Source organism: Trifolium pratense, linkage group LG5 (assembly GCF_020283565.1).
Source record: "Trifolium pratense cultivar HEN17-A07 linkage group LG5, ARS_RC_1.1, whole genome shotgun sequence".
Lineage (NCBI taxonomy): Eukaryota > Viridiplantae > Streptophyta > Magnoliopsida > Fabales > Fabaceae > Trifolium > Trifolium pratense.
The window spans coordinates 1033300-1044439 of record NC_060063.1 but is presented as its reverse complement, the minus strand read 5'-3'; the positions used below and the strand labels follow the sequence as shown (position 1 = coordinate 1044439).

Here is an 11140-nt window from a genome sequence, read left to right as displayed (position 1 = left end):
AATTTGAGGGATCAATACCACCGCTCACTTGCAGGAACACTATTTAAAGCTATATTTTTTTTTACTTTGTATGGACTGACGACCCATCAAAATTGCCACTAGAGATAATTGAAATTAAACCTTAAGAGGAGCATACTTCAAGGGTCCAAACTAACTCAATGAATTTATTAAAATAAGTTTTTACTCTTATAAATATATAATATTTCAATTTTAGTCCATCTATAAAGTTCCATTAAATTTATTTTAACATGGACTATAAATTTATTTTAATAATAAAATTTATTTTAACAACAGGGACTAACTGACTTCTTAACACGTGTTTGTGTTCTAAGAATACATGTTAACATTTCCTTTAATTACTTTATTTATTAAAAATATTTTTTTTTTTATTTTTTATTTATAATTAGTACTGAGCAAGACTTTTATGGTCACGCGTCTATATAGACAATTAGACACATTCACATGATTTTTTAATTATTTATTTATGAAATAATTATAAGAATAAAATAAAAAAGTAAATATTATGATCGTGACTAAAAGAATTATATTTAGTCACATCACCATATAAGAATAAATTCATTAGTATTCTTCTAGGCATGGCAATGGGGCGGGGCGGGGACGGGTTTTGCCCTCCCCAAACCCAAACCCATAAAGTTTGGGTTTCCCCAAACCCATCCCAAATTCTAGCGGGGATAAAAATAATAACCCCAAACCCATACCCAATGGGAATCGGGTATCCCCATCGGGTTTCGGGTATCCCCATTACGCCTCTTTCCACATGAATTTAGATTGTATTTTAGTATTTTTTTTATTAAAAAAAAAGTTAAATGTCCAAGATTATTTTCTCTCAACAATATTTTTTTAAATAAAGAAAAAAAATAGAGAAAAATAGTTTGTTTAATACTCAAATTAAAAATAAAAAATAAATATATGAATGTAATTTAAGAGATTGTTTAAACGTTTCTAATTTAAAAGAGATGAAATCTAATTTTTAGTATAAGCGGGGCTGGTTCGGGGACGGATTCGGGGTGGGTATCAATGTACTCATTACCCACCCCAAACCCATCTTTTGAAATCGGGGAAAACTCAAACCCGAACCCAAACTCAGTCAACTCGGGTTTTCCCCGTCAAAACGGGTATGGTTTGGGCGGGTACCCACGGATATGAGTTTTATTACCATGTATATTCTTCTCTAAACTTGTTCAGCATTGAAAAGGAGAACCATGGCATGCTATTGAAAAATAGTTGAAAGATGATGTAAATTTGTGGAATTGTGAAGAAAAAAGTTTGTGATTATTACAAGGATTTGATTATCTATGGGTAGGAAAGGGAAAGCTGTTGGCTATTTCCAAAAACCTTCAAGTTGCATAGAAAAACATTGATGGTGATTTGTGGTTTGACGTATTGCCAAAATAGCAAGCTGTCGTTAAGACTATTTGATTTTTTTTATTTTTTTTTGCTTCATAACTATTTGAATTTTCTATTCTCTTTAAAAATGAATTACCATTTAAAATTATTATTTATACTTTACTCCCTGTTTTTCTTTTGTGACAAATAGGATGGCAAAAAAACTCAAACCCGAGAGACTCACCCGAACCCAAACCCAAGTCAACGGGCGAAACCCGATTTGATTGGGTTTGGGTGACACCCGATAATATGGGTGTGAGTTTGGTATCAGAGAAACTCACACCCGAAACCCATACACCCACCCGAAATATTTTATAATTACCTAATTACCCCCATATAGTCTCTCTCAATTTCCTTGGAAGACCTTAAATTTTAGTTGTAATTTAATTTCTTGAAAGTCTATGTTGTAATTTCTTGAAAGTCTATGTTTGAATTTCCTTGGAAGACCTTAATTTTAGTTGTATTTCAATTCAAAGTCTATGTTGGAATTTAATATCTTAAATTTACAAATTATTTTCAAATGTGTTGCGGGTTTGGGTTTGGGTGGAAAAAACCCGAACCCAATGGGTGTGGGCGTGGGTGTAGTTTTGCCACCCGAACAGCGCCTTTGGGTTTGGGTTTGGGTGATGATTTCGGGTGTGAGGTACGTGAGGTGAGAGGATAAATGTCACAAGCAAATAATACAAATACAAAATTCTAATCACTTCCCACAAGAATGTTTTAATTAAAAATTCTTCATTTTTATTTGGATTAATCAACCATTATGAAGACATGTTTATCTCTATAATCAGTGGCGGAGTCAGAATTATTGAAGAGTTTGAGCAAAAAATTTACTTTAAATTTACACGTGATATAATATATAAATAGTCATAAATTAAAATAAAGGAGGCTTTGCCCATTTTATTACAAAAATACAATTTTAAATAAAAGAGATTAAACATAACATGCTAATATGAAGTTTATCATACAAAATCTTTTGTCTAGCAAGTATGAACTTTATAATATTGGAGAGAAAGCTTTTTAAGATAGTTTATGATAAAAACAACTTATAAAAATATAATTTTTGTTCATGAAAACTTATGAATTAACATAAAACTCTATAAAAATAATTATTTTCATAAACTTAAGAATCGATTGATTGAACTATGTAATTTAATATATAGATCATTGTTGTTGTTTGGAGTTGAATAACATAATGATGAATTATTGAGTTTAATGATGTTAGATGCTAATCTAATCTTTATGTAATTTAAATTGTAGTTCCATGGATCTTCAATTTTGTAAGGTGCCTACTTCTCTACCCTCACAAAAATTGAGGATATATGCCCTATGCTGATGTGGTCAGATGTGACACCAATGAAATTCATCCGTATGTAACCATTATTAATTATATTATATATATTTTTAAATTAATTAGTAAAGAATTCATAAGCATGAATGACTTACAAACTTATACTTAAACAAGATTTATTCTATATGATCGTATGTGTTCTTGATTTTTAAGGAAACATGAATATAAATCTGGTGGATGGATTATGATGTGTGATCAACGGTGCTGTGGTGAGACCCTATGGGGGATCATCACTGGCTATAAATGATCATTCTTAGCTATCCCTGCCCAGTTGAATTAACTTAACAGATTTCAATAAGCATGAATGACTTACCATAAACTAGTTTAATTTGTTATTTATTGGATTTGCAGTTGTGTACGTTTTCTATCGCCATTTGTATGCCTTATACTTATGGTTGAATTTATAATATAATATTTTTTGATTAAAAAAATTGTTATTTATTGGGATTATTAATAGAAACCTGTTATATCGAACTTTATTTATACACAACATTTATGCATTTAGTGAAAATTTAGTATAAATCATATGATGTCAGAACTGACCCCGAACCAGATTAGGCGGTTCAGTGGATCGAATTTAGGTGGTGAAAAAAATTATTATAAATATTGTATTCGTATTTGTATCTCTAACAAACAAAGTAAGAACTCCGTAAATGAAAACGAAGCAATTAAACTCAAGTGATTAACGAGTCTTACTTAAAGGCGATAATACTTTTAATTCTAGGGCGTCCAATAATTGTAAAATATATCAAGAGTTTGTCTAAAATAGGCAATATGCATGACATATGTTAAAGCAACCAAAATTTACTATTTTTAACTTCTTAATTAACATGTGTACAAATTTGCACTATCATAGAACCAACCATATATCAAAGATGTAGAACCAACCCTATGTCTCTAAAACATAGAAAACCAGAATCCGAAACCAAGGTATGAGTACATTGTTTTACATTAATTTTAAAAATAATGAGTATACATTGAATCCTTTCCACCCTTTTCAATTGTTTGAAAGCCAAAGCCAACTTGGAGCATATCTTGGACCAAGATCATATTTGGCCAGAGATATATTATTATTATTATACACAACATTTACGATTCTTATTATAATTATAAAAAACAAGTATATATGAATGAAATAGAAAAGGCCAATCATTTCAATAAGATACTAAATTATGCAATCGCAATCTTTTCAATAAGATACACTAATTATTCAGAAAGCTAGCATGTTACATTGCATGCCATATTATTAGTACGTCTTAATAAATTAGTAACATATATAGATAGAAGCTTCATTCATCTTCATATTTCAAGCATCATCCATATCAAGTTAACGAAAGCTTCGAATCGTTTTACTGACATCCTTTGCAAGGGGTACGCTCGCTCGGCGGATGCTTGGAATGCGGCGAACTCTTGACAGGCGACGATCTAGTCGGGCTGCCACATCCGGCAACTTGAGTTTGAGTAGCAGTATTGCAATTTCTTTTTTCCTCTAGAATAAATAAATAAAAGCGATTCACCAAAAAAATATATAAATAAAAGCGAACTCGGATTAGTAAAGTAATACTCCGACAATTCTATAAACACAATTTCCAATATATATATAGAGAGAGATATCAGACATACCAGACAATTGATACAATTGACGTGAAGCTAACGTTGCATTTGATGAAATGTAGAGGAGAAGAGTAAAGACAATTCCAAATACGATGATAAAATTCTTTGAAAGTGCCATGATATAAATGAATTTTTAGATATGTTTATGTGTTTGTTGGATGTTTGAATTGGAGTGAGATTCAGCTCTATTTATAGCTGAGTTTTTGAATTACCAAACTGTCATATGATAAGGATTTTGGGTGGAGTTGGTTGGTGGTGTTGTGAACGTTGAGAAAAGTGAGGGAAATTTCTTGGGACTTGTTAAAAAATTGAAAATTATTAAATTGTAGTATTTCTTTGACTTTGAAAAAGAGTTGTGATCATCATAAGGATTATTAAATTTTTTTGAGCTTATGCAAATAACTTATGCAATATAAATTAAGTTTTATGCTATTTTATAAGTTCACACTAGTGGAAATTGTAATTTTATAAGCTATTTTATCATAAACTACCTTGACAAACTTATAATAATATATAAAAATTGCATAAGTTGTTTACATAAGCTCTAAATAAGAGGAAAAAAAGACAGGTCAAACGATACCAAATATAGACCAAATACATCACTTTTTCAATGAATCTAAAAAAACTATTTTTGCTTACGTATGAGGCCGGATGAAGCATTGCCAAAATCTGTCGTTATTAGTATACTCCCTCCGGACATAACTATAAGCAAAAAAAACACTTTTTAGATTCATTGAAAAAATAATGTATCTAGTCTATATTATTGACCAGATACATTACTTTTTCAATGAATCTAAAAAGTGTTTTTTTTTCTTATAATTGTGTCCGGATGAAGTACTTGTTAAGAGTATTTTAATTTTCTATTCTCTTTAAAAATGAATTATTACCATTTAAATTTATTAGTTATGCTTTAATCCTTGTCCTTCTTTTGTGACAAAAGTAAGTGATGTGAGGATAAATTAATGTCACAAGTAAATAATAGAAATACAAAATTCTAATCACTTCAAAAAAAAAAATTCTAATCACTTCTTTTTTTTTCAAACTCAGGACCTATACCGTATTGCCCAAAGCCCTACAAGTATGCTTTAATGAAATATTCTCTCCATTTTTATATTTGGATTGATTAATCAAAACCATAATGAAAACATGTTTATCTCTACAGTAAATCAATTTGGAGATTTCGAAATTTCATTCCAAAAATTGATTATAAATCTAAATTGTTCTAGTTGCGTGCATAGATGTTGACAAGGGTTAATTAGTACTTTAGCCAAAGATACTTTAAATTTCACATACGTGATTTAAAGAAAAAAATATTCCATTTTAGTTATTTAAAAACATCTCCGTTATAGTCCTCTCAGGCAACTTCCTCATAATTTCATTATTGTCCTAATTAAATATATCTTTGGCTTATTTGCTTGACTTGATATAGTCTTCTGAACCTTTTGTCAGAAAAACTACCATACTTGAGTGGGTGGCATATTTGACTGTGTCCAACTAAAGCACCGTAGCACAGCTATATCCAATCCTTCAATTTGCACTAATATTATGTTTGTTTGTTTTTTTATTTTTAACTCACATGAACCCAATTTAGATTTTCAAATGGATGGTCTTGATATTTAGAAAAAAGAGTTAGAAAATGTAAAATAATAGTATAAAAAGAAGTCATCCTAATATAGAAATTTGTGGAATTGTGAAGAAAAAAGTTTGTGATTATTACAAGGATTTGATTATCTATGGGTAGGAAAGGGAAAGCTGTTGGCTATTTCCAAAAACCTTCAAGTTGCATAAAAAAACATTTGATGGTGATTTGGGCTTTGACGTATTGCCAAAATAGCAAGCTGTCGTTAAGAGACTATTTGAATTTTTTTTTTTTTTTTTGCTTCATAACTATTTGAATTTTCTATTCTCTTTAAAAATGAATTACCATTTAAAATTATTATTTTATACTTTACTCCCTGTTTTTCTTTTGTGACAAAAGTACGTGAGGTGAGAGGATAAATGTCACAAGCAAATAATACAAATACAAAATTCTAATCACTTCCCCACAAGAATGTTTTAATGAAAAATTCTCCATTTTTATTTGGATTAATCAACCATTATGAAGACATGTTTATCTCTATAATCAGTGGCGGAGTCAGAATTATTAAAAAGTTTGAGCAAAAATTTTACTGTAAAGAGTCATAAATTAAAATAAAGGAGGCTTGCCATTTTAATACAAAAATACAATTTTAAATAAAAGAGATTAAACATAACATGCTAATATGAAGTTTATCATGCCAAATCTTTTGTCTAGCAAGTATGAACTTTATAATATTGGAGAGAAAGCGTTTTAAGATAGTTTATAATAAAAATAACTTATAAAAATACATTTTTTGTTCATGAAAACTTATGAATTAACATAAAACTCTATTTATTTTCATAAACTTATGAATCGATTGATTGAATTATGTAATTTAATATATAGATCATTGTTGTTGTTTGGAGTTGAAGAACATAATGATGAATTATTGAGTTTAATGATGTTAGATGCTAATCTAATCTTTATGTAATTTAAATTGTAGTTCCATGGATCTTCAATTTTGTAATGTTACCTTGGTTTCGGATTCTGGTTTCTTTGTTTTAGAGACATAGGGTTGGTTCTACATCTTTGATATATGGTTGATTCTATGATAGTGCAAAATTTGTACACATGTTAATTAAGAAGTTCAAACTAGTAAATTTTGGTTGCTCTAACATATGTCATATTGCCTATTTTAAACAAACTCTTGATATATTTTACAATTATTGGACGCCCTAGAATTAAAAGTATTATCGCCTTTAGGTAAGACTCGTTAATCACTTGAGTTTAATTTCTTCGTTTTCTTTTACGGAGTTCTTACTTTGTTGTTAGAGATACAAATACGAATAAAATATTTATAATAATTTTTTTCACCACCTAAATTCGATCCACTGAACCGTCTAATCTGGTTCGGGGTCAGTTCTGACATCATATGATTTATACTAAATTTTTACTAAATGCATAAATGTTGTGTATAAATAAAATTCGATATAACAGGTTTCTATTAATAATCCCAATAAATAACAATTTTTTTTGAATCAGCAAATATTATATTATAAATTCAACCATAAGTATAAGGCATACAAATGACGAGAAAAAGGGTACACAACTGCAAATCCAATAAATAACAAATTAAACTAGTTTATGGTAAGTCATTCATGCTTATTGAAATCTATTAAGTTAGTCCAACTGGGCAGGGCTAGCTAAGAACGATCATTTATATCCAGTGATGACCCCCCATAGGGTCTCACCACAGCACCATTGATCACACATCATAATCCATCCACCAGATTTATATAGAGCCGGGTATACGGACCAAGGTCCGCGGGCCGACCCGTTTAACCCGCAGCCCGCACGGACTTAAGACCAAATTTTTTTGGCCCGTATGGGTTGGACCGTTAAAACCGCGGGTTATGCGGGTTAAATCTGCGGGTTCGCGGGTTAGCACGTGGCCCGCCTTCTTTTTTTTTTATATAATTAATTACAAATTTTATCAGATATAAATAACTTGGTCCATGTCCAAATTCAACTTTCTTAACCACAAAAAAAAAAAAAAGACTTAGTCTAAACCCTAATTATAAAAAGCAACAACACACTTCAATTTTAATCACGTAGACAACAACACAAAACATCAGGATTCAAACATGTTCTTCTACTTATAATCTTTTGTTCTTTTTCACTATCTTTTACTTTGTCTTAGCTGTATATACATTTGCTAGTATTTAAAAGATACATGTCCAAATGGGTAGTTATTTTTCTTGAGGGTATTTTCCGCTATTATGTTTTGAATAATTTGGTTATCTTGATGTGATTTAGTTAAGTTGAATCTGTTAATCTTTTTATGCTTTTTTGGGTACATGTAAAAAGTTTTTCTCACTAAAATGGACAGTACAAAAATGACGATAAGAATCAATTGAGTTTGATTTTAGTTGCATTAGTTACAAAGAGAAGATAGATAAATTCAATGATATCACAAACTTTATTTATTTTTATTTGTTAGTTACAATTTATATGTTATAACATAAAATTATTAATAATATATTTTTTTAAGCTTTCATTATATCAATATTTTACTAATTTAGTTTATTTTTTGAAAAAAAGTGATTTTTTATTTTTTTTGGTAATAGTCCGCGGATTAACCGTTTAACCCGCGGGCTTATGCGGACCGGACTCGGACTTAATATTATAACTCGTTTATATTTGCCGACGGGCTTGTTCGCCCCGTTTAATATGCGGGTTTATGCGGGGCGGGTTAAACAGGGCAGGCTAGCCCGCATACCCAGCTCTAGATTTATATTTATGTTTCCTTAAAAATCAAGAACACAATAGTACGATCATATAGAATAAATCTTGTTGAAGTATAAGTTTGTAAGTCATTCATGCTTATGATTCTTTACTAATTAATTTAAAAATATATATAATATAATAAAGCACTAATAAAGCACCGTAGGACAAATGGATGGTATTGATATTTAGAAAAAAGAGTTAGAAAATGTAAAATAATAGTATAAAAAAAAGTTAGGTTAACATGTGTCATCAGTTAGTATAGAAATTATGCATTTAATATTGTAAGAAATTTAATGCTTAAAAATAAAAAATGCACAAGTTTCAAGAAATAATTTCTATATTTATTTTTTTAACATGTGCTGATGTGCATGTGCCCTAACTTATAACACATTTTAATATTCTCCTATAAATTAAATATAATTTAAGTAACCAATTATTAAGTGTGGATGCTATTACTATTAGGTAACAACCATTAGATAGCAAAAGTCCATTTAATTTAGGAGCTTACATAATTTAGTAAGCATCACTAGTGCAGAAAGGAGATTCCACTACTGGCCAAACGGACTTTCCACTACTGGTCGTGGCCGTAGTGAATGCTGGCGTCGTTGTAAGTCCAGACTTTCCACGTCGGGTCTTTTAATACCCGTCGTGGTATCCTAATTTCTTCTTTAATTATTATTTAAAATTATGGACTTTCCACGTCGGTTTTTCCAATTATCCGTAGTGGTATGTATGAGATTCCACGTCGGTTATAATGAATACCAGTAGTGGTATGTATGGTTTCAAATTTTTTTAATATATATCATGGCGATTCCACTAAGGGTATTTACACATATCCGTAGTGGTATGTATGGTTTTCCAGTTTTTTTTTTAAAGAATTGGGGATTCCACTACGGGTATTTACGCATATCCGTAGTGGTATGTATGGTTTCCAGTTTTTTTTTTAAAGAAATGGGGATTCCACTACGGGTCATTACCTTTACCCGTAGTGGTATGCTTAGTTTTCACGTCTGTTTATTATAAATACCAGTAGTGGTATGTTAGTTTTTTTTTTTTTTTCGTTTTTTTGTAGCTTCCTGTGCATTAATTATATCGTCTACACTTTTCCGGCGCAGAAATTATACAACATAATTTCAAGTCACTGGTAGCTAATAACGCACAACAAAATTACTGGTAGCAAGTCCAAGTCTAAGGTTTCTCGACTCTTTGCCAAAATTTGGAAACAAAGAGTCGATTTTCTTCCATTGCAAAGAATCAGCTACATGGCGAATTTGACCATCACATTTTCTCTCTTCTGCATGCCATCTAAGATTCTGTGCGTCATTTGCATTAGCAAACAATCTCTTGAACCTTGTAATTATTGGTAGGTACCATACCACTTTCGTGGGAGGACCCGTTTTGGTCACCTCATCATCACTAGAATCACCATCTTTCTTTTTGTAGCGAGACGCCTTATATGTCGGACAATGATTATAGTTTACAAACTCTTTTCTGTATAATATGCAATCATTAGGGCATGCATGTATCTTTTCATACTCCAAACCCATTGGACACAATACTTTCTTCGCCTCGTAATAACGATTTGGCATTACATTACCTTCTGGAAGCATTTGTATCAACAATTCAAGCAATTCAGTGAAACTTTTGTCGGTCCACCCATTTTTTGCTTTCAGATTAAACAATTTTAACACCGCAGACAAACGGGTAAAATTTGTGCCTCCCGGATACAATGGTTCATCCTTGTCACTGCATAAAGTTTCATACACATGCGCCCTCTTAAACGAATCTTCTCCAATATCACGCATCATGTCTTCCAGTCGATCATCGATATCCACACTACCACTTTCTCTTTGGGACACACTTGGCGTTGCTACTACTTCACCGTGCCATATCCATTGTGTATAATTTTGACAAATCCCGTCACAAATTAGATGATTCATGATTTCTTTCTTAGTACGTTTTCGTTCTTTATTTGCACAAAAAATACACGGACATAGAAAAAGTGGAGGAAATTCAGGAGGAGGACGTTCTAGTTTAGCATTACTTTCAGCAAACTGTAGAAATTTCATCACTCCATGTCTGTACTCAGTACTTAATCGATTAGCTCTCATCCAACTACGGTCCATACCTACGTTTTGAAATTAATGCATTCTAAGTTAAAGGAATGACTAGGTTGTTACTATTGCGAAACATTCTCTCGCCCTATTTTAATAAAAATTCATAGCCTATAACAGAATTTGCATATAGCAGAATTTTTACATAGTAATTTGCATTGCATCTAAGTTTATAGCTTCTATGTTTTGAAATAGAATCGGTACCTGTAGATGAGACCGTGATTGAACCTTCTAACTTCGAACAGAACACGAACAACCAACGAACTATCTGTTGGTTTTTTTTTATCTTATATTAATTTATTTTAAAGT

At 30.9% G+C, this 11140-nt stretch overlaps 1 long non-coding RNA gene across 1 annotated transcript; it reads right to left on the bottom strand.

Annotated features, from left to right (window-relative positions):
- Positions 1-3889: 3889 nt before the first annotated feature.
- LOC123884452 lies at positions 3890-4740 on the bottom strand. The gene is made up of 2 exons (XR_006800777.1): positions 4382-4740; positions 3890-4247 (listed from the first exon to the last, which is right to left on the bottom strand). It is a non-coding gene; the product is annotated as an uncharacterized LOC123884452 (long non-coding RNA).
- Between the last annotated feature and the right edge of the window lie 6400 nt (positions 4741-11140).